This window comes from Pogoniulus pusillus, chromosome 21, assembly GCF_015220805.1.
Source record: "Pogoniulus pusillus isolate bPogPus1 chromosome 21, bPogPus1.pri, whole genome shotgun sequence".
NCBI lineage: Eukaryota > Metazoa > Chordata > Aves > Piciformes > Lybiidae > Pogoniulus > Pogoniulus pusillus.
The window spans coordinates 7,148,336-7,173,558 of record NC_087284.1 but is presented as its reverse complement, the minus strand read 5'-3'; the positions used below and the strand labels follow the sequence as shown (position 1 = coordinate 7,173,558).

At 41.8% G+C, this 25,223-nt stretch overlaps 1 long non-coding RNA gene across 4 annotated transcripts in view; it reads right to left on the bottom strand.

The window, feature by feature from the left end:
• Positions 1-25,223, bottom strand: part of LOC135184767 (uncharacterized) — a 353,179-nt gene that overhangs the window by 55,044 nt on the left and 272,912 nt on the right. For all 4 annotated transcript variants that reach the window (XR_010306160.1, XR_010306157.1, XR_010306158.1 and 1 more), the window contains one exon: positions 12,164-12,239. This is a non-coding gene — a long non-coding RNA (uncharacterized LOC135184767). The remainder of the gene's footprint in view (positions 1-12,163; positions 12,240-25,223) is intronic.

Sequence of the window (25,223 nt, the reverse complement as noted above, 5' to 3'; positions counted from 1 at the left end):
TGCTAAGGATTTCCTAGTCAGTATCTCCAGCAAAAGATTTCTTCCCACAAACAAGGCCATGTATGTGGCTTACAGATAAGCTTCCTAAACAGTATGTAATAAAAACAATATCCCCCAAAAACTTTAGTACTTAAACACATAAATGTCGCAATTCTTGTTAAAAAAAAGAAAATAAGTCAGGGTCATATCTTTGTATTTCTTCCAGCTTCTTAGAACTCTGTCTTCAGTACAAAGCTCTGTATCAACAGTGAAAAAGAAAGGACATTGTGCAGGGTTTGGCTAGGCTAGTGTTAATTTTCTCACAAGAATTTGGGAGGGGTCACATCCAGCAGAGCCAGTAGAACCAGCCAGTGGTATTTGGTGCCATAAATGTCATGCCCAGTATGTAAGGAAGAGAGGGCTTGACCAGGCACACAAGGTGACTTCTGGCAAGTGCAGCATCAGAAATGCAGATGTTTTATAATCACTCTCTTTAGAGAACTGTAGGATGGCTTGAGTTGGAAATGACCTAGTTCCAACCCCATTGCCATGAACAGGGTCACCTCCCGTTAAACCAGACTGCTCAAAGCCTCATCCATCCTTAAGACCCTGGTCTTAAACACTTCTAAGGATGAAGTGTCCACAGCTTATTTGGGCAGCCCACTCTAGTGTCATTATTATTGTTGGTGTTGTTATCTGGGCAGCCCACTCTAATGTCATATTAATTTTTACATTATTATTATTATTATTATTATTATTGTTGTTGTTGTTGTTGTTGTTGCTGCTGCTGCTGCTGTTGTTATTGGTACTATGATTATTCCTGTTGTTAGGGTCATTCTCTGAATTAAATTCTCCATATCTCAATCTGTGGGGTTTTATGGTTTTCTCCCATTTTTTGTTCCCATCCCACTTTGGGGCTGGAGGGGCAGTATGTGAAAGGCTGCACGAGTCTTGGCTGCAGCTGGGCCTAAATCATGACACACATACAGCATGATTAGTAAATGGGGCTGATGTAATCCTTAGCTGAGTTACTCCAGCAAAGAGCATCGATTCACAGTCTCTGCTGTGTTTTCTTGATGTTGGTGTAAAGATGAGCAGGATTTCACCCAACCCAATCACAGCAAATTTTCATGCCTTTGAAGATCTTCTCTTTGTATACCTAGAGATATTTTAACCATAAAATGAACTGTACCTAGTCTGTGAAGCAGAGTGACATTAGTATTGTGTAATTTTCTGTGTTTATTTGGCGTACTTTAGCTATGACTTTTCTTGTTGATGTTCCCACATTTCCAGGCAGCTAACTATACTTTTTGGTATAAAACTACTCAGAGTGGTCTACTGCATCAGGTGTGAGAAGTTTGTGTAGTTCAAACTTCAAGTGTCTCTCAACTATCTCATGTTTAGTCTTTGATACATTATTGGAGCTCTTTCATTTGATGGTATTAAACTGTTTCCTAAGGCACAGGATGCCTTTTTTCTAGACTTTTTCCTTTGAGATCTGGGTGGCAAATTTGGGTTTAATCCACTTCCAGCTTCATTGCAGCTTTACTGGAAGCAGCTGTTACCCCTTCTTTAATGGTTTACTGGCTGTCAGGTAGCCTGAGGGATCCACCATATGACATCCGTCCTTGGTTCTAAATATACACCTGCACAGTGTGTTTTCTTGGGGCAAGAGAAGAGCAAAGGGACTCTTGCTTCCTTTTGCACAACTGTAGTTTCATCTCTTCACTAGAAAACTTTTTATTATCCGTTGTTATACTTAGCAACTTTACATCTTTTGAGTAGAAGAATTAATTCTACTTTTACTAGTCTGGAAATACACTACAGCTGCATTGCCTTTTTCACTAGACATAGAAATGTAGAATGGTCTGGGTTAGAAGGGACCTCCAAAGGTCATCTAGTCTAACCCATCTGCAGTCAGCAGGGACATCCTCAACTGGACCAGGCTGCCCAGAGCCTTGACCAGCCTCACCTTGAATATCTCCAGGGATGCGACCGCAACCACCTCACTGGGCAAACAGCTCCAGTGTTCCACCGCCCTCATAGTAAAGAACTTGTTCCTAACATCCAATCTAAATCTGCTCTTCTCTATTTTGAAGCCATTGTCCCTCATCCTATCACCACAGGCCTTTGTAAACAGTCTCTCTCCATCCTTCTTGTAGGCCCCCTTGAGGTACTGGAGGGCTGCTATTAGGTGTCCCTGGAACCTCCTCTTCTCCAAGCTGAACAATCCCAGCTCCCTCAGCCTGTCTTTGTAGCAGAGGTGCTCCAACCCTCTGATCATTTTTGTGGCCCTCGTCTGGACCCACTCCATTGGGTGGGCTCTAGACCTGGATCACCAGAGCAGAGTGGCAGAATCACCTCTTTGGATCTGCTGGCCATGCTTCTTTTGATGCAGCCCAGGATGTGATTTGCCTTCTGGGCTGCAAATGCACACTGTCTCCTCATGTCCAGCTTCTCATCCATCAGCCCCCCAAGTCCTTTTCCACAGAGCTGCTTTCTATAACCTCATCCCCAGTCTGTATTGATAGTGAGGATTGTTCCAGCCTAGGTACAAAACTCTGCACTTAACTCTTGTTGACCCTCATGAGGTTCACCCTAGGCCAAACTCTCTAGCTTGTCCAGGTCCCTCTGGATGCCATCTCGTCCCTCTAGCACCACTCAGTTTGGTGTCATCTGTAAACTTGCTGATGGTGCACTCAACCCCACTGACTATAGCACTGATAAAAATATTAAACAGCACAGGTCCCAGTATGGACCCCTGAGGGACACCACTTGCCACTGTTCTCTATCTGGACTTCAAGCCACAGAGCATAGCATAAACAATAACACTGCAAAATGCAAATCTGTTACCCCTTAGATCTCATTTCATCTTAATACAGACAATTTAGGCATTTTGGTTAAGAGAACAGGGGAGCCTACACACATGTCCCATGACACTCAACTGTCATGTTATTAGAAGTAGACTCAGAAGAGATGTAAAATGGCAACATTTTGCAGAACAGAGGAGAACAATGAGATTGTGATAGGGAACATCTCAGGCATAAATATAAAAATGTCAAAAAGCAAAAGAGAATTCTCTAAGATGATAGGAACAAAAAAGACAGTAACAGTACAGAAACTTGTTCTTTCATTTTTAGTTTCCTAGGCTTACATGAGGGCACTGTATGACAGGTTGATGTGGCACAGTAATGGAGGGAAGAGTGAAGGCCAAAGAAATCCCAGTAAAAATAAAAATTCATAAAATAATACAAGACACAGACAAACAAAACCCAACAACCCCAAACCCCCAACAATTAGAAAGGTACTTGTCAGTGAGAGGAGACCTCTGAGCAGATTATGATATGATATTTCTTGTTAAGCTGAACAGTCAGTTTAGATGTATTGTCCTTTTAATAGGTTGTCTCAGTATTTCAAGACAGTGCAAAAATCTACACTATTTTAAAGAGAGGGAAAAAGAATTTTCAATTACTAAAGACTTTCATGAAAAAAACCCACCCAGTAGGTGTATGAAATTAGTGAACTCTGTATTAGCTTATCTAAAATGTCCTATTATGCTCTTATTAGGAAAACACCTACTTCTAAGATCCTGGTATTACATATTGAGGATGAAAGTGGCTAGAACTGTTAATCAGAAATTTATCTTTTTTCTTCTGTCCCTGTATTTTCAATTGTGACATGCAGAACTTCTCTTTTGAGAAGTTCCTCTTCTCTTCTTTCAACCTTTTTTTTTGTTGTTAAAACCAAGAATTTATTTTCTCAGATAACAGAAAATTATATTAATCTGAATCTTCTAAAGTTACTTTTGGCAAATGCTTCTGTGAAATACCCTGAGTAGTTCTTAAGATTGTGTATCAGAAGGAAAAATCTCATAAATGCTGCCAATATCTGCTATTTGAAAGACTGCAAAGGGAAAGTGTTCATATAACTATCCATAAATCCCTTTGATGTTGTTCCCCTTGTTTACAAAGGTTGTCACCCAGGCAGTGAACAGCAGCAATACCATATGGCTTAGATGACAACTTGCATACTGTAAAAGTAGTCAAAGGTGAGGCAAATAACTGCAGACTGCTTGAGAAAGAAAAGATATATTAAGCAGCAACATAAATTAGGCTCTGTTCATGCAAAAATATAGATCCATCGTTCTGTTTTCATGGTCAGGCTTAGATATTTTGATAGCATGACTGGTGCTGTGAAAACAGCTTGAAGCATACATCTATTCCACCTTCAGTTCTGAACCCCTTCAAGCACACTGCTTATTTTCAAGAGCCTGCTAGAAATCCATTGATTTCTTAGATCCTGAAGGCACAACACAGGTGTTGCCCTCCTTTTATAAAGTTTATCAAGTGCATTTTACATAATGTGAACAACAGGGCGAAAAATAACCATACACAAGGCTACCCACTTGGTGCTCGAAATATCCCAAACCCAAATGACCCACCCCCCCCAAAATAAAATAAAATAAACCCAGAAGAATTGTAAAACAACTAAAGAGATTCTTCTAGCCTACAAACTGTTCTGAGTGGACAAAAAGTCCTACCTGAACAGCTGTTGCTGCTCTGCATGATTAGCAGTGAACTTCAAGGTCCATTGTTCTGAAGATGTTCTGCATTGGCGGAACGATTTGGAACACCGCTTGATTGTGAATAAATGTCTGATCACAGACAATACTTTCATGTATCCTTAGAAGTCCATCTGAGTCCTATTCACAGAATCACAGAACCTTAGAGGTTGGAAGGGATCTCCAGAAATTGTTAAGTCCAACCCCCCTGCCAAAGCAGGATCCTCTAGGATAGTCCACACAGAAATGCATCCAGGCACATTTCTCCTTCTCCAAAGAAGGAGACTCCACAACCTCTCTGGGCAGCCTATTCCAGGGCTCTGTCACCCCTACAGTAAAGAAGTTTCTCCTCATGTTGAAGTGAAATCTGCTATGTTCCAGTTTGTATCCATTGCTCCTTGTCTTATTGCTGTGGACCACCAAAAAGATAATGGCCCCATCCCCTGGACACCTACCCCTCAGATATTTATAGATGTTTGATAACATCTCCTCTCAGTCTTCTATTCTCCAGACTAAACAGCTCCAGATCTCTCAGTCTTTCTTTGCAGGGGAGATGCTCAAGTCCCCAAATCATTTTTGTGGCTCTGGATGGACTCTCTCCAGCAGGTCCCTGTATCTCTTCAACTGGGGAGCCCCAAAGCTTGACACAGTATTCCAGGTGTGGTCTCACTAGGGCAGAGTAGAGGGAAGAAGAACCTCCCTAGACCTGCTGGACACACTTTTCTTGACTCACTCAATGATGCCATAGACTCTCTTGGCCATAGGGGCACATTGCTGTCCTATGCAGAACTTGCTGTCCACCAGCACTCCAGCGTCTTTCTCCATGGAGCTGCTTTCCAGCAGGGCAGTCCCCAGCCTGTACTGGTGCCTGTTGTTATTCTTCCTCATTGTTTCCCATCTTGCTCTGGTCAGATTTTAAGACTATCACCTACTCCTTTATGCCTAAATATATTCCAAGAATGGCTGTTTAATATTGTTCAACAAAGGCACATTCCTTCAAAGCTATCTTTCATAGATCGCAGATACACTGTTTCAAGACACAGACACAAGACACACACAGGATAAATCTGATGTCATGTATCTGTCTAAATTATTTTTACAAAGTACAAACAAATACTTTTTTTTTTTTTTAAATGAAGCTTCTTAGCTTTATATGGAGTGAATTTGTAGCATACCTTGAGAAGAGGAAGAAAATAAATGCTTCCAATCACCTACAAAATACAGTCACATCAGTTCATAGCTGAATGTTGTGGTTAACAGGGTGGGCAAGTGGAAACCCAACTGGTCCTTAGGTCATGGCATTCCCTCCCTCTTCCTGCTGATCCTCTGTTTAAGGGGACAGGAAGTTTTGGTGGATATCTCTCACTTCCTTTTGCCTTCTTGCCTGGTGGGGAGCTGTTGCTGGGAGCTGCTGTGACATGGTTGGTCCTGCATCCATGTGTTTTGAGCCTACATCCATGTGTTGCAGGGGAATCCATTGTCCTCAGTCTCTCTGTACATCCATTTTCCCTTAATACCTTCTATTATTTGTTAAAATTACTTTCTTAACTTCCAATTCTGTGCAAGTCCGTTTACCCCTTACTTCCTCTGCCTATCTGGTCCCAGAGGGGGAAGAAGGAACAGAGAGAAGGAGAGGAGTAAGCTAATTCCTCTCCTGTGGGGTTTGTGCCCTGAAACCTCAAACAGTCACACTGAAAAATACTGAGCAAGATGCTTTCAAGAATATTGAGGCATATTCAGTCCTTAACACCTATTTCCTTAAAGATGATGTTATTTATAGAAGATTTGAAACCTCTAACTTCCTCTAGAAAATTGGACCAATTTAAGTTAAAGTGGGTAACAAAAAGAAGCATCATCTGTAGTTTTCCTTAAAATCGAGGCCAGAACAGAAAGAAAGCATCCATCTTGCACAATGCACAGTCTTGTTACTGGCTGAAAGTACAAATGTATGCTGTTGAAGTATTTCAGGTCCAGAGTCAGATTGCAGGATGAGTAAATCAAAGAAGTAGAGGTTAAAGCAGCTGTAGCCACGCTTCTAATTTGGATTTGTGCACCTAAGAGGCTGAGCTGAGACTGTGGTCTGGAATTTTTCTGCAGTTCATCTTTTCATTTGGGCTGGCTGCTAGCAGATATGGGAATGCACACAAGTGGCTAAATGATTTGTAATTTTCTTGTTTACCAATACTGCTAGTTTTAATTATCTAGTTTATTTTCAAGACCTATAAGCAGTATATTCATATACTTTTATATCTTTTTACATCAATATCAGACTTTCAGTCAATTTGTGCTACCATATGTCAGATATGTAGCTGCACTATTTATTGACTTCTCACGTCTACCTACAAATGGCTTATAAAACCTCTCACAACCAAGTGTAGGATTTACAAGGCAATCTCAGCAAGAAGCAGCAAATTGTCTCATACATACAAATGCCCCTGGAAGATCAGGTAAAAACAGTGGTCCCAGCTGACTGGAGATTGGCAAATGTGATGCCCATCTCTATGAGGAGAGGCTGAGGGAGCTGGGGGTGTGCAGCCTGGAGAAGAGGAGGCTCAGGGGTGACCTCATTGCTCACTACAACTACCTGAAGGGAGGTTGTAGCCAGGTGGGGGTTGGTCTCTTCTGCCAGGCAACCAGCAACAAAACAAGGGGACAGAGTCTCAAGTTGTGCCAGGGGAATGACTTTGCTTCAGGAATGACTTGTTGCTGTTGCTGCTGATAAATTTTGGTTCATAAGTAGCATAAAGCTACAGTGGAAATTTAGTTTACATCATTTACATAGCAACTTTCCAGTACCTGAAGAGGGCCTGTAGGAAAGCTGAGAAGGGACTCTTTACAACGACTTGTGACAGGATGACAAGGGATGGATTTAAGCTTGAGGAGGAGAGATTTAGACTTTACAGTAAAAGTGCCAAGACACTGGAAGAGGTTGCCCAGGGAGACTGTGGATGCCCACTCCCTGAAGGTGTTCAAGGTCAGGTTGGACAAAGGCCTCGAGCAACCTGGTCTAGTGGAAAGTGTCCCTGCCCATGGCAAGGGTGTTGGAATTAGATGATATTTAAGGTCCCTTCCAACCCAAACCATTTTCTGATTCAGTGATAATGCTCCTAAAAATCAGAGTATTAAGTAAGTCAGACAAGGTCTGTAAATAATACACCTGGTAACAATACGTTTAGTTATTCCTAAGTATTAATTGGTTTAGAGTAGTGAAATGATGCTGAAAAGGTGAAGATATAATGGAGAGGAAGCATAATGAAAAAGAATGTGAAAAATATGAAGAAAAATACACATATTAATGCACCATTAAAATTTCCATTGCAGTAGATAAAGCATGTAAAACATCACACCATAAAGATGTAAAGTTATATGGTTTAATTTTACACAAGGGACTGTGTAAAACGTCTGATTTTAATTCCTAAACAGCAGATACCTCTCGGAGTCTGTGGCAAACTGCAAGATCCATTCAGTGATGCCTGTTATAGCCCAATGATTAAATGTGCTATATTCATTTATTATATCCCACAGACAGAACTGAGTATTTCTTCTCTTCAGCTTCCCACATTACATGGCAAAATAAATTCACAGAAAGAGACCAGTTATATGCAGGGTTCCATGTAGATGAAGGGAGTTATTTTTTTTCCTTATTCTGGGCATTACAAGGGGATAAACCACTATTAATATCAGACAATGAAGCTTTTTTTTTTGAGAGATATTTCAGATGATTATAGATGTTGACACCAAGAGGAATTTCAAGGAAGATTTGACATTAATCAACTGTCCCAAAACTTCTTGTAAGTATAAAAAATACATGATTTTAACCAGCTATTCCCTCTTGCTGAGTCCACTGTTTACTCATTGTTCTATATGATTGCCACTTTGAATTAAACACCTTTTCACACCATTTGCTGTGCAGATGGCAAAGTGCTCTGCGAATGTCAGAGCTGAAACCCCAGGAGCTCCGAGCACTGCACTGGAAATACATTGCAATAAGCGGATACCTATTATTTGCTCTTGGCTTGGCTATAATCTCTTCCTCCAAATCCTTCTCTGTCTGCTCTTCCCTTTGGCTGTTCTTTCAGAACACAGTATCTCTGCACCTTTTTTAGAGAGCTCTGGAGAGGAGAGCTCTGTCAGTATCTAGACCACCCTCTGCAAAGTTCAACAGTTCAACAGTTTGCACCTCTCACTGGCTGGCAGCCGATAGTGGGTATAGTCTCCTCTGCGCTCTCAACTGTGAACATGTTTGGCAGCAGGGTGAGAAAGAGACACTTGAAGCAGCTGTAGAGCAAGTCCTGTGATGCTCCCAATGTCCCTGGGCCATCCAGATTCTGCAACTGATGCTCTGGAAGATGGATGCAACAGTAGGGACATTGTGCCACCTCTTTTCCATGTGTCCTCCATCCCCTGCAGCATTCATGCCTCCTTCGCACCTGTGTTCATCCCCTTCTCCGCTTTCACATCCTGCTCTCAGTTTAAATCCCTGTCACCACATTTTCAAATGGTCATTTCCTAGCCAGATCTCAAGAACTGTACTCTATCCAGCGTGCTTGTCCTCCCTGTCAGCCTTCCTCGAGTGTAAACTGTATTCTTTCCCAGAAGGTACTGTACTCCATGGTACATTGTCCTGCAAGTCTGAGCCCTTTCCTGTGTCTGCTCCTAGCTTTTTAGTCACCTGCTACTTGGTGTTTGTTAAACGACTTTTCCTTCAAGTTCTTTTGTGTTTTCTAGGGTTCAGTCACAACTCTTCATTCTCTTTACATTCTTAGGTTAACTTCAGTGGTAGATACAGATCTAATTCTGACTTTTTTGCAGGCAATGTACTGTGCTTTAATTCTGTATTCCAGAATTATGTCTCAAATTCTCAGCTTATCTCTCCAACATAAATAACTGGCACTTCAGCTTTCCTTCTTTCTCCCAACCCATTTGCCATCCCTCACCTCACTTCACACTTCAGTGCTTAACTTTGGCATCTTTGGATTTTGACAAATCTCATCATCTGCAAATCAAGGCTGTGTTAATACTGGGAGATATTCTGTGTACTGGTTTCAACTTTAGCCTCTGATTAAATGGCAGCTTGCCAGCTCCTTGCAACACCTTTCTTAGATTTAAGCATCCTGTTTTTAAACACTGCTTAAAAAAAATAACCTGAAGGGACATTGTAGCCAGGTGGGGTTGGTCTCTTCTCCCAGGCAACCAGCAATAGAACAAGGGGACACAGTCTCAAGTTGTGCTGGGGAAAGTACAGGCTGGATGTTAGGAGGAAGTTCATCACAGAGAGAGTGATTTCCTATTGGAATGGGATGCCCAGGGAAGTGGTGGAGTCACCATCCCTGGAGGTGTTCAAGAAAAGACTGGATGAGGCACTTAGTGCCATGATCTAGTTGATTGGATAGGGCTGTGGGATAGGTTGGACTGGATGATCTTGGAGGTCTCTTCCAACCTGGTCGATTCTATGATTCCTTTTTTGCCCATTTCTCTACTGCTTACCTCATGTCCATTAAATTAAACCCACGTTGTTTGTTTTCATTCCCAGGCCTCTCCAAGTACCTCTCTATTGTCACACTTAAAAGAAAAAAACTTTGGCTCCTCATTCCAATGTCTAATATTCGATTATCCGTTATTTTTATTGGAATGGTTTATAAACGTCTGTCTTTATTGGCCTTTAAATCTATCTTAATTCTTCTTTTCAGAGTCATCTTTATTGAACAAGGCATTTATGAGAAAGACTGGGACAGACTTTTAGCAATGCCTGTTGTGACAGGACAACGGGTAATGGTTTTAAACTCAGAGGGAAGATTCAAACTGGATGTAGGAATATATTTTCTTATGTTAAAGGTGGTGAAACACTGGCACTGGTTGCCCAAAGAGGGAGTAGATTCCCCAACCCTGGAAACATTCATGGTTGTGTTGGGGTGCTTGGCAACCTGTTCTGCTTCAAGATGTCCCTTCTTACTGCAGGGGGATTGAATTAAATGATGTTTAGAAGTCCCTTCCAACACAAACTACTCGATGAGTCTATAGCATAACAATTTTATACTTCTGCTATACTGTCATTTGCTTGTGCTCTTCCAAATGACTGTCTCCAGTTGTTACTTCTTGTTAGATACTGTAAGCTTTTTGATGCAGTGATAGTCTTTCAGTTTTGTTTTGGGGCAGTATGTCCCTATTCTGTGCCCTTTCATGAGCTGCCTCCAGAGCTTGTGCTTGGACCATTGTGCCAGGAAATGCCCATAAAATATGAGTTATTGTTGTGTTATCACAAGGAACTGGAGGCACAAAAGACAGTGCTATGTCTGCTTTCCAGAACAAGATTAGAAGCTGATTTTGGCTTGCTAGGAATTCTCAGAGACAACTCAAACAAGCCACTGCTTATGGCATAAGTAACTGTTCATGGACACCTCATGTGAGAGTGGAGTTCTCTGATGTCCATAACAAAAGGAAATGAGCTCAAAATGCTAAAGGAGGAGGGAAACTGTATGAAATATTAAACATATCCTGCCACATTTCTGCTTATGGTAGGTTGAAATTACCCCAAGAATAAATCACCAGACTAGCTCAGAAGGTTTGGAAGCTATACCTGCAACAGCAAACTAAAATGAAATGCAGTGAAGATGTACAAAGTACATATTTACATATATTTACAATTCAGAAGCAGCACAAGGACCCCCTTGAATTGTTTCCCACCCCTCTGGACAAGCTCAGAGTGGGCTACCAGCAGCTTCCTTCTCTCCTTCCTTCCCATCCCTTCCCCTCCTAGTAGCTCACAGGCACAATATGCCAGGAGAAGGTCAGGATAGAGATAAGGGAGTAAAGCAAAGCAGAACTGCAGAGAGAATGAGCTAAAATGAGAAGAGAATAGTTCATGCAGCAAACTTTATCCTAATCAGCAAGAGAATGGAATGATATAAACTTATTTTTCTTTTGTATCCAACCCCCTATTTTATTTACCTTTTACTATTTTCTACTCAACATCTCTGGAATTTTCTTATTCTTGTTGATAATTAAGAACCAGGCTACAGTGTTAGTTCTAATCTACCACATTGCTATGGAGGAAAAAAAGACCAATCAACAGCACTGAACAAAGAAAAGATCCTATCTACAGACGTTAAGAAACAGAATAGACCTGAATCCAACTAAATCTACAGACAGAAGCAGTAAGTCAAACTTGTTGCTGTAGAAAAATGGTATACTTATATACAATGGGGAAAAAAATGCTTGCAAAAGTATTTCTATCACCTCTAGAGAAAGACTGACACAGAAAGACCACCTTCACAACCACTCCTGTGTGTAAGAATTACAGTTAATAATGTATTGTACCTTCTCAATGCATCTTTTTGACAAAAGTGCTGTGTGGTACAAGCACTCCCCTCCTCCAGTATAAATAGAGAGTCTGAGAAAAGGAATCATGAAAATGCGCAGGTTGGTTTGTTTGTCAGATGTGAAGGAAAATTACTCACTTCATGCCTCAGCAAAGGAAAAAAAAGGTGAGAGAAGCGCAACTAACATTTGTAGTAAATACTAATACTGGTAGTAAATATTCTGGGAAAGACATTTAGAACTGCAACCACAGTAATTAGCAGAGACTTAATTTACAGCTATTGCAGAAATGAGTTAGTGAGGTACCTGGGAGGTTATTTTCATCAGACTCCTATCTCGGTGAGACAGTTTTCTTTTTCTTTTGTGTGCCATCTATGGATGCCTGTTAGGAAGAAAGAACTGCATAAGACTGTGCAAATGGTACCTGCTTTCCTCATAGGAGTGTCTAAGTTCTTTTCTGCTGTATTCTACCTGCAGAATTCTTTTCCTAGAAAAAAAAAGTCTGATTAGATTCAATTTGAAGTTTTCTTATGCTTGAGGAAACAGTTTGCACCTTCTTTTTAGGAAGTACTGCCTCCTGATGGACCTCACATTGGGTAATTGTCAGAATGAGTTTTGTTGTTTATCTGTTTCAAAGAACCCAGGAGTAGGGAAATTAGCAATATTTTTGGTTGCAGGCCTCCCTATCAGCTTTGCTCAGTCCAGACAAGATTCTGAAGTACTGTGCCTGTTGCTTGCTGTCCTAACAGGAATGAAGTCCTCTCCCTCCCGCTCCTCTTCTTCCTCTTCTTCCCCCCCGCCCCCTTTTTATTTTTTTTCCTCTGAGAGACCCTATCTGCCTGTTTGCATTCTGGACAAGACTGATTCCTATTGCAGGTGGTTCCAAGAACAGCCCATAGAAGGTTTCAAGGCACAACCTAGCAGCCAATTACAGCTGAGGCCCAAGTACAGGCAGCTTTATACTGAAGCAGGGTAGGTGTTGCCATGCCTGGCTTCACCCACAAAGAAAAGCCAGTGGGAGAGCAGACTCCCTCAGGAAATGTAGCAGGCTACAGCACACCCATGACCCATTGTCAGGCACCTCTGCCTTGGGAGGCTCCAGTTTTCTTCCTCTGGCTGCCAGGAGAGTAAGTCTCCACAAGTGTCTCTCTCTTTTTCAGAGTAGCAACAGGGGTAGCAGAGTTCAAGCAATTTATGCAACATGGGTATGGAATGATGCTCTTAAATGACTCATTTTTTGAATGTTAGCAATAAATTAAGAAATAGTTCAGGATTTCACATGAGATGTGCTATTATTTTTACTGAAATGAAGCCATTTTGATGTCAACAGAGAGAAATAGTATGATTTATCTATACCTAGACATCTACTATAGCATGCAATTAATTATTTCCTGAAAGCATTTGTTTCTCTTTACTGATGGTAGAAGAGGAGACTAGAGTGATTCCAGTGTAGAAGTCCAGACAACAAATACTGTGCTTGTATATATGAATCTCAGATCAACATGGCAAGCAACTTCACATGCTTAGCTGACACCTTAATTGGGCTAACCATAACTCACAAACTGGTTTAGTAGTATTTTACTTCTAGTCATTCAGCTCATACATCTGTGGCAGTGTCAATAAGAAAGTAAAATTAAAAAATACTCCTTGCTCAGCAGAGGACTCCTTGTTGTATCAAGAGGAGCTGTGCATGGTAACTGGAACCATCCAAATATCTTACCTGGACTATGCACGAGACAGTAATTGCTGTGCAGTCATGACTGGAAGGCTCTCCAGTATTTGTGACCAGATAGAATCATAGAATGGCCTGGGCTGGAAAGGACCTGCAAAGGTCATTTAGTCCAACTCCATCTGCCATCAGCAGGGGCATCCTTAACTGGATCAGGTTGTCCAGAGCCCTCTCAAGCCTCACTTGCAATATCTCCAGGGATGGGGCCCCAACCACCTCCCTGGGCAACCTGTTCCAGTGTTCCACCACCCTCATAGTAAAGAACTTATTTCTAACATCCAATCTAAATCTGCTTTTCTTTAGTTTGAAGCCACTGACTCTTGTCCTGTCACTGCAGACCTTTGTAAACAGTCTCTCTCCACCCAGAAAACCCATCTCTTTCCTCTCTTTGGGATGAGTCAAGGGAGGGATGTAGGTATCATAGATCCTTGTAGGTAGCCATCTAGCTGGGGAGTAGAAGGGTTTTGCCAGTCATTCGATCATGTTTATTAGCCAATGGCTCAACAGTATGAACTCAACAGCAGAATCTCCATCTGTCAGTACCTTGTATTACTGAGATTAAACAGATGGCAAAGTGAATGGAATTGAAATTAAATTTCTCAGCCTAGGTTTACCTCTAAGTGCAACAGCTTTCATAGCTTTATGATTGGCTACAGAGGGGGAAAAAGCTTGATACTGCCTAGTTGTGAAACACCTAAATATGAGGAATGGGAAAGAACACTGCTGCATTCCTTAGGCCACAGGAGAGGAGCTGTGTACCCAAGAAGATGCCTGACGTGGGTGATGATTTCTCTTTATTGAAGCATCAGCCTTTTTTGTTATTGTTGTTGTTTTTATTTCTCTGAGTGTGTCTGCACTGGAACAGAAAACTGTTTCTAACTGAGATAAGACAGGCTCAGCTGCAAAATGGGTAGTCACTTTCACCCATCTCAACAGTCTCAACCAAATAATTTTAAAATGATTGTTTTTTTTTTTTAATCAAAGCTCAATGTTAAAGTTGATTGCAGGCCACTTTAGAGTAAAATACATTTATTTATAAATGGAATGAAGTTATGCAAAGCAAAACCAAAGATGCTTCCTTCTGCCACTGTAATGGATTGTTTAATGTGTTTTACTGTGAAAAAGCACCTGGTACATGCATTATCTTTTCAACTCTCAGCAGTCCGAAGAGATAAAATTAATTTAATAATCTGTATTGAAATAAAATCTTAAATGTTAATAAAAAGGATCCTTATCTTTCTAACTTTTAAAAATATATAGAGATATCTGGGTTGAGGCAATGCCAAGCACCAATCCAGGCTGGGCAGTGACTGGCCAGAGAGCAGCCCTGAGGACAGGGACTTGGGGGTGCTGGTGGATGAGAAGCTCAACATGAGCCAGCCACTGCCCAGAGGGCCAGCCAGATCCTGGGCTGCATCAGAAGTGCAGTCAGCAGGTCGAGGTGATTTTCCCCCTTTACTCTGCTCTGGTGAGACCCCACCTGGAGTACTGCATCCAGTTCTGGAGCTCCCATTACAAGAAAGGTGTGGGTGTGCTGGAGCATATCCAGAGAAGAGCTCAGAGGGCTGGAGCACACCTCCCATGAGGACAGACTGAAAGAGTTGGGGCTGTTCAGTCTGGAGAAGTGGAGGCTCCCAGGTGATCTTATTGTGGCCTTCCAGTATCTGAAGGGGGCCTACAAAAAAGTTGGGGAGGGACTTCTTAGGCTGTCAGGGAGTGACAGGACTGGGGAGAATGGAGCAAAGCTGGAGGTGGGTAGGTTCAGGCTGGACGTGAGAAGGAAGTTTTTCAGCATGAGAGTGGTGAGAGGCTGGAATGGGTTGCCCAGAGAGGTGGTTGAGGCCCCATCCCTGGAGGTGCTTAAGGTCAGGCTGGATGAGGCTGTGGCCAACCTGGTGTAGGGTAGGGTGTCCCTGCCCATGGCAGGGGGCTTGGTACTAGATGATCCTTGTGCTCCCTTCCAACCCTGACTGCTTCTGTGGTTTTTTTTTTGCCATAGAGCTATATTAGGTACGTTTTGAGACTGTGCCATTTCTTACCTTGCAGTGGGAGTTATTTCTTTAAAGAAACGACTCAGCATTAATTTGAGGTAATTAGTAGGAGCTCTGTGTTGAAGTTCAATGTTTCAAAAGATTTGGAATATTTTGCCTGTAGTGCACTCAAATCCTCACCATTATTAGCACCACATAAAACTAAAGCAGTGTAATATAATTCTCAATTTATAATACATTTTGTAATTCATAATAGTACATGAGGGTTTTTATAGATGTGGTCTAGTGTAGGGTAGTTGTGATTGTCAGAAATGCTACTGAAGCTAATAATTATGAACATGTCCAAAGAAGGGCCACAAGGATGATCAGAGGGCTGAAGCTCCTCTCGTAGACCGAGAGAGTTGGGGCTGTTCAGTCTGGAGAAGAGAAGGCTGCAAGGAGACCTTACTGTGGCCTCCCAGTATATGAATGGGTTCTACAAGAAAGCTGGTGAGGTACTTTTTAGGATGTCAGGTAGTGATAGGATAGGGGGAATGGAGCAAAACTAGAAGTGGGTAGATTCAGAGTGGATGTTAGGAAGAAGTTCTTCACCATGAGTGTGGTGAGCGACTGGAACAGGTTGCCCAGGGAGGTGGTGGAAGCCTCATCCCTGGAGATGTTTGGCTGGATGCAGCTCTAAACAAGCTGATCCAGTGTGAGATGTCCCTGCCCATGTCAGGGATGTTGGATCTGGATGGTCCTTGATGTTGCTTCCAGCCCTGACAATTCCATGATTGTGTGATCTTCCATGGAAGTTTGATTTATGGAAATGAATTCATGCAAATCTGTGTTGTGTTTGGGGTTTGTGTTGGTTTATTGTTTACCTGATTGTTTTTCTTTCTTTGGTCTTTTTTCTTTGTTTGTTTAAAAGTGGCCTTTTTTCTGGTTTAATTTTGTTTTGTTATTCTCTCTTGATCACAAAGGGTTTTGTGTAAAACTGTATAGTGGCTTAAAAGTATTAGAAACACCTGGATTTTATTACTCTTGCCACTCTTTAAAATGAAAAATTACCTTTCCTTCCTTAGAGAGCCACAGAATCATAGAATGTTAGGGGTTGGAAAGGACTTCAAAAGATCATCCAGTCCAACTCCCCTGCCAGAGCAAGATCACCTAGAGCAGGTCACACAGGAGTGCATCCAGGTGGGTTTTGAATGTCTCTAGAGAGAGTCCACAACCTCTCTGGGCAGCCTGTTCCAGTGTTCTGCTACCCTCACAGTGAAAAGGCTCTTTCTTATGTTTATGTGTAACCCCAACAAAACACAGCAGCATTGTGGAAAAAAAAACCACCTCTGTGACATGTCCTTTTGCTTTAGATTTCTAATGGATTTTCCTACTATAACATACAAACACAATCTGCTCACTACTGAAAAAGAGTTCCGTGGTGCAGTGGATTTAATTAAGAAACATGCCTTCTTAAAATTCATAAAGAATATACAAAGGAAAGTATCCAAAATGAGTTAAGCAATTTTTCCATATCCATGTCCTGCTCTCCTGCCTTTTGGGGCATTTTTTGGTGTTACATTTAATTTCTGAATGAAACGTGCACTGTAGTTTACAAACTTCATAGAAGTACCTGTTCTGATGAGAGGCAAGATGTATCCAGGCTGTGAGCATTTTAAGGCTGCAAAGATTAATTTAACTTAATTTAATGTAATTGGGTTTTTAATTTTGTTTTGTTTTGATCTTCTGTTATGATACATAGCAGAAAAAAGAGGGTTTTTAATCTTTCCAAAGTAGTAATACCTCAGAATTTCTAACTGTGCTAATGCTGCTATGGGACCCTGTTCAGAACTGCAGTGGGAGGATACCTGTGTTTCTTCTTGCCTCCTGGCCCAAAGGTCAAAACAGAAGGAAGTTTCTGATAGCCCTTACCTTAATTGAAACTGAATCACTGTACTGTTCCAGGACTATTTTTGGCTTGCCCATCTTCCTGCCTTTTTAACCGCTGTAAAATGGTGTCACCAGCCCTCCTGATAATGTTTATCTTGAATTTGTGTGCAAGTTTGAAAAGAACTGTTGGTGTGTTACCAGTTTATCTCTGCTTCCTAACAGGTTTTTGGTCAGTGCAATCCCTCTGATGCTACAGAAAGGAGAGACTAATAGGTTTTTTTTCTTTACATTCTCTCTGTCCCCACCTCAGTCTTCTGTATATACAGAAAGAATAAGTTCCCTAGAGAGGCCTGTGTTCTCTCAAGCATCAGAACAGCTCTGCTGTCTCCCTGGAGCAAAGCACCACTATAGCACTGCAACCTAAGCAAGTATTAGAGCCCTAAGTTTTATGCTGAAGGCAAAGCTACTGCCAAAGACCAAGCAGACTGAACTGAATACTGCCTCAGGTGCAAGAGGAAAACAAAAACATCACCCCCAAATGCAAAAATTACTTTACGTGAGAGTAGATATCAGACTTACTGGCTGGCTGGGGACTGAATTTTCAGGGTACTTGCATGCTAAGAAATACCTTATTCAAGAGGAAAATAAGGATCATAGAATTACAGAATCACAGAATGGTCGGGGTTGGAAGTGGCCTCTAGAAATCATCCACTCCAACCCCTCTGCCAAAGCTGGAACACCTAGATCAGGTTGCACAGGAACACGCCCAGAGGAGTTTTGAAAGTCTGCAGAGGAGGAGACTCCACAATCTCCCTGGGCAGCCTGTTCCCATGCTCCATCACCTTCAGAGTAAAGTTTGTCATATTTAAGTGAAGCCTCCTATGTTCTAGTTTGTATTTGTTGCCCATTTTTCTATCACTGGCCACCATGGAAAAGAGATAAGCCAAGGTCATGGAATCACAGAATTAACCAGTTTGGAAAAGATTTTCAAGATCATCAAGTCCATCATATTACCTAACACCATTTAATCAACTAAATCATGGCACCAAGTGCCACATCCAGTCTCTTTTTAAACACTTCCAGGGATGCGGATTCCACCACCTCCCTGGGCAGTCCATTCCAATGCCAATCGCTCTCTCTGTGAAGAATTTCATCCTAGCACCCCACCTCAACCTCCCCTGGTGCAGCTTGAGACTGTGTGCCCTTGTTCTGTCACTGGTCACCTGGGAGAAGAGACCAAGGCCCACCTGGCCACAAACTCCTTTCAGGTAGCCGTAGAGAGCAATGAGGTCTGCCCCCAGCCTCCTCTTCTCCAGGCTGAACAATCCCAGCTCCCTCAGTTGCTCCTCAGCTGTGTTCCAGACCACTCACTGGGGGTTATCCTCATGACCTCCTCCCTCTAGGTATTTCTATGCATTTGCAGTATCTTCTCTCAATCTTTTCCAGACTAAAGAGCCCTAGGTCTCTCAGGCTCCCCTTGTAAAGGAGATGATTTATTCTAATCATCTTTGTGGTCCTTCACTGCACTATTTCCAGTATTCCCCTCTCTTCAACTGGACACAGTACTTCAGGAGCTGACTCACTGGGGCAGAGTACAGGATGAGGAGAACCTCCCTTGACCTGCTGGCTACACTCTTCTTGACATATCCCAGAATACTTTAGCCTCCTTGGTCATGAGAACTTACTGTCCATCAGGATTCCAAAGTCTTTCTTTGCAAAACTGCTTTCCAGCAGGTTATCCCCTAACCTGTACTGGTGTATGGGGTTATTCCTCCCCAGGTTCAGGACTCAGTACTTGCTCTTCTTGAACTTCATAAGGCTCATCTCTGCTCAACTCTCCAACCTGTCCACATCTCACTGAATTGCAGCACAGCCTTCCAGTGTGTCAGCCATGCCTACCAGTTTTGTATCAACAGCTTTGGTGGGGGGACAATATGTTTCTTCATCCATGCCATTGATCAATATGATGAACAAGACTGGACCCAGTACTGACCTCTGTGGAACACCATCATCCACAGGCTTCCAATTATAACTTGCATGGTTAATCACAGTCCTCTGAGCCCTGTCATTCAGCCAGTTTTCTGTTCACATCATCTAACCCTCACTGTCCCTAAGCTTACCTGCGAGGTAGCTATGTAAGGCAGTGTCAAAAGCCTTGCTCAAGTTGAGGTAGACAACACCCATTGCTCTCCCCTCATCTACCCAGCTAGTCACACCATCATAGAAAGCTATCAGATTGGTCAAGCATGATTTCCCCTTCATGAATCCAAGCTGAATATTCCTCATAGAGTATTTGTTTCTTCCACATACTTAGAGATGGACTCCAAAATTAACTATTCCATGTCCTTTTTGAGGACAGAGGTGAGGCTGACTGCCCTGGAGCTTCCTGAACCTTTCTTCTCCTGCTACTTAATGTTTTAACCCCTTTCTCATCAAGAATCATCAGTCCACTGGAAGTATATGGTTCATAGTCCACTACTTTTGTAGGCAGAGAAGGAGTTACTGCAAAAATTAATTCCAGTGGCTAAAAATAATTTCAGTATATCTAAAAAATATAATAATGTTCACTGCTTCCTTTTTGCCCAACAGCACATGAACAGAACTCCACGAGGAAGAGTTAATTCACACATTATGTCATGCTAGCATTGTTTTGTATCAGAGATGGGGTGGCTGTATCAATGAAGTTCTGCAAGGAGTGATGGAATGATGGAAACCAAGTCCTCTATTTATCTCCAGGGGTCTAATTTCCATCTTACAAGAGAACTTATGGCAAGGTGTTGCTCCAAGGACATGATAACACAAGGTAATATAATTTATGCTCAATACCTATCACAGTGTCAGACTTTGGACAGATGTTGTTGTTTGTCAAAACCACAGAGTAAAACAAAGCAGAACATGATATAACCAGATGAGGATATTGACATTTTCTTTCAAGAGAGATACTATGTACAACTTTCTACCACAGCTTATCATGGACACTGAAGAAAAAAGACTGAGGATTATCGCTACTCCACAGACAGCTCAGAAAGGCTTGTGTCACATAAAATATTCCATGTGCTAGGACTAAGGGGAACATAGCATGATAGACCTTAGACTCTTTCTACAAGCCAGAAATATAGGAACATGCAGTAACACCCCACACACCATGTATAGAGGGATTTGTCCCTCCCTGGATGTCATCTGGTGTCTCACTTTGGCTGTGCCGGCTCTCTCTTAACCATTAGGAACCTAGAAGGACCTAAAAATGCTTTAATTCCTAAATAGATTTCTTGGAGGCAAACATTTAGCCAAGAACGATGCCTCACTTGGTTTCCCTCTCTTTGCCTATCAAATACTTCTTGGGTTTTTTTCCATGCAGTAACGTTCTGCTGCTACAAGGAACTTGGCTGAAAAAATATCCAGGAATAGAGAAGAGCCAAGATTAGACAAGAACTTTGCCACTTTACACCAAAGCTCTCCAGGGGCTGTTGTCTGCCTTGAAGAAAACCTGGTATGTTCAATCCAAATGAAGAAGATTTCCAGCCTGTATGTCAGATACATAGGGGGGGCTATTTTACTTTACAGATACTAAAAGTTACCTCTATTTGGAGAAAAAAAAATTGCCCTTAATGTATATTAATAGATCTGTTCTTCATTTTTAAATATATGTAAGCATAGTTCTGTTCTATGCTTGGCATGTGTTACACATTGGAGCTACAGGTATAAGCATAGTGTGAGCTCAATGCTAAATCTTCCCAAGTGTCCTAGTTTTGAGCTGTGAGCTGCCCAGGGTGAAAGGACAAAGAAGATATTGTACCCCTTCCCAAGGAGTAAAATACAAATGCTCCACACTGGCCTGGAGGTTTAAATGGGAATCCTATTTACAAATATGTACAAAAGGTATTCAAGCAAAAGGAATCCATTCACAAATTAGGCTCAGTTCCTCACCTGGGTCTACCAGGCCACAACCTTCCAGAGCCTTCCAACAACTTCCACCCCACTCAGCCTCAGCAGGCCCAGGAGCAGGCTGAACTGTGCCCCCCTAGAGCCAGGCATACCGTGGGCTTCAACAGGCGCAGTGGCATAGCTGGAGATTCACGGCCAGCCAAGGCCTGGAGAAAACCTCTCCCACACAAAGCAGATAACCATCCTGAGGTGGAGAGAGGAGAGAGAGCAAGATGTGGCTGTGCACTCCCTTAAATAGAGAAACAGAATAGAATGACACAGTACAACATCCTGGCATGAGTTGCCCACCCCCCTTGGGCTCTCTAACCTCTGGAAGACTTTCCTTTATAGTTATAGAATCACAGAATCAAAGAACAGTTTAGGTTGCAAGGGACCTCAATGACCATCCAGTTCCAACCAACCACAATAGGCAGGGACACCTCCCACCAGAACAGGTCACTCAAGGCCTCATCCAACCTGGCCTTGAACACCTCCAGGGAGGGAGCAGCCACAACCTCCCTGGGCAACCTGTGCCAGTATTTCACAAGCCTCACTGTAAAGAACCCTTTCCTAACATCTACTTTGTATCTCTCCTCTTCTAGTTTAAACCCATTACTCCTCATCTTGTCATTACAAGACCTTGTAAATAGTCCCTCCTCAGCTTTCCTGTAGGCTCCCTTCAGATACTGGAAGGCTACTACAAGGTCTTCTCAAAGCCTTCTCTTCTCCAGGCTGAAGAACCCCAACTCTGAGAGCCTGTATGCTCACGAGAGCATGCCAATTAACTCTTCCTTTCTCTTAACCTACAATACCAAGATTTTTTCAGTTCATCAGTTACACAGGCTTGTGTCTGTATGCATAACTGACTGATATTCTAATGTTACATGGAATTGCTGCTTGCATTTTTCACTTAATGTTAGGGCTTCTCCTCAACAAATATCTTCCTCTCTGATCTGCAGTGCCATCTCTTTTGTAGTATCTATTCCACAGAAGTATCCACATTGCTAGGAATTTCTTCTTATGGTGTGAATGCTTCTGCATTTGGCATTTCCCTAAAAGGTAACCCTGCCCTCTCTCCCCAAGATAATAACCCAAAGAACATCAGCAATACCTTCGTGTATTTCTGAATTTTATGCAGGTGAAACAGAAAATTTTGCAGATGGATTTAGGAATCAAAACTTTGGGTAAGAGAAAGCAAACTAAAAGCTAGACTTCTTTTTGCAAAGGGAGAGAATGTTTCATTGCTATAGAAATTCTCAGAATAAAAGCACTGCAGTCTTCAATTCTTATAATTAAAATCCTTTTAAATTTTAGAAGCATGACATGCTGAAAATCTCATTGGCCTCTGCCAACAAGCACCACCCCTGCAAAAGGAACTCTAAAGGTGGCTTCAAGTCTTGAAACAACTCTGGGCAACCTGATCTAGTTGAGGATGTTCCTGCTTACTCCAGAGGGGGTTGGACTAGATGACCTTTGGAGGTCACTTCCAACCCAGACCATTCTATAATTCTATGATTCTTTGACTTCCTCACCAAAGTATCGGTGCTTGTGAAAATTTTGGGTTCCCTTTTTAAAAGGCCATTCTTTAGTACTGATCTTTGAAAGTAGAGTGGCTTTCCTGGTTTAAAAACTGTCCAGAAGAAGTTTGCAATGATAGTCTACTATGTAAGTAGCACATAGATATATTTGGAACTCTGCTTTTCTCATACATGCCCCTTGCAATGCCACTATACCTTATTATTCTAGGGAAAACTCAGAAGAGGATGAAAAAACTATGAGAAAAGTAAATAATTCCTTGAATGAGCAGTTTGATATTGCTCTGAATCCTGAACTAGATACATTTGCTTCTTTTAACTACTTTTATTTAGTGGGAAGGAGGGCATCATATATTTAATGACCATCCAAAAGTCAGATCAAGCAAACTCAGCTGCTTCAGTACACATAAACAACTGGAAACAGTCCACTTGCAGGAGGGAAACACAAATGGAGAAAGAAGAAAAGAGTGTAATGGTCTTACATTGAGATAACAATTCTATGCAGCATATAGATCTGAACAAGCTTCCTGGGAACAGGGTAAATCCTAAGGCTTAAACTTGGAAGGGTTTTTTCCCAGCCTGATGAGTCAGAAAATGGGAAAAAAGCTTTTGGGATGGACTGTTTCATAAGTCAGGAAGAGCTCACCCTGTTTCCTGAGCAAATTCTTTACTTCATGTTTCATGGAAGATGCACTATTAAGTATTCCAATTGTATTTTATTGCCTTATAATTATAGCCTCTGTTTAGAAAAATTCAAAATAGTTCCACTTTAGTCTTTCCTGTGTAGTTTCTAAATACATACCAGGGACAAGTCTACCCAGAGCTATGGAAACTAGGAGGAGGGGAGTGCAGTGCCAAATAATTAAAAGGGTTAATTTGCCTCTCCTCATGATTTGAAAGCAGAAGAGCCAGATGCTGCTGTTATTAACTAATTTTGCTTTTTTATCTGTCCATTAGCTCCAAGCAGATGTGACTAACTCATGACCTATTTTAGTAGAAAATTGAGGTTAAAGACCTTCTCTGTCTTCCCAGTCCCCCTTCCCCCCCCAAAGTTAGCCAATCTTGTCTTGCTACATCCTTGCTGTTGGAGTTGCTCAGGCTCTATTCATCTCTTTGAAGCTTAGCTCTAGGCAATAGCTGATGTTCAGTAAGAAAGGTGATAGAGAAGCATCTGTCCTTGCAGTCTGCTGTCCTGATTAACAGAACACATGGCTGATTTACTTATCTAAAGGGGGACCTGGGTTACTTGAACTATGTATATATATTTTTTTTTCCTCTCTGATGAGGATTCAATCATCCAGGAAAGTTTGCCTAGGAACTGATTTATTGAAAACAGAAAGCTGCTAACAGAAGCTGGGAGGCATCCAACTGCTTGACACCCAACTATGACAAAAAGGGAAAGCAACATGTAATTCAAATACCAGAAAAGGGCAGAGAAATTTGTTCCATCAGAGGTGATTGTTCTTCAAGAAGAGCTTGTCATGAACGTTCTTCATCTTCTTGTCGTGAGCAATCTTCGCCTTGAACATCATTACGCTTAGAAAGTTAAAGTTTATAATGGCTTTCAGACACGTCAGTCTCTTAAAAAGTGCTTCAGGCCACTAAAGATTCATGCAAGTAGAGAGTGGAATGGTTGATGGAAACACTTATGAGTAAGAAAAAAAGTGGTGCTCAGTGGTGATATCCTCTGTTATTACCACAGTGGAAAAAGAACTCTGGCAATACACAAATCCAGTCAGAATGAGATTTGCAAATGAGGTTGAGGAGTCTGGACATGGTTTTTCGGTTAGCTCTCTATGCAGAATTAAAAATACATGTCTGGGAACATTTTTAGAATCTTTTGAACAGTGAAACTAATTTTTCTCCCCCCATCCTCTTCTATTACTAAAATAGCAATAGCACTGACATATAGTAAGATGGCAAGCAGTAGAACTTGTAGGTGTAGTTTTCACTACACAAATGATCTCATTAAGCAGTAATTCACTTCCAGCATTGAGGTGTTTGAAACTATGTGCCAGCTGTGGAGCCATGTGGAACTCTTGACTTCTGGGGTTCAGAATACAGTTGTTTTGCTGGATTCTGGACCTCTAGGTTTTATTCAAAACATGGAACCTTAGTGCATCTCCTTTCTAAAGTCCATGTCAGCACAAGGTCTGGATGTGTCCCAAATGCTTGTCCCCTCCCTTCCCTGATTGGGTTCCTATCAAAAGACAGCCTAGAGGCATAGGCCAGTAGAAAGCTGAGCTCGTCTGAACTCTAGAAGACTCCATCAGCATACCAGGGCACCCATATAGCCTACAAACTAGGTACAATACAAA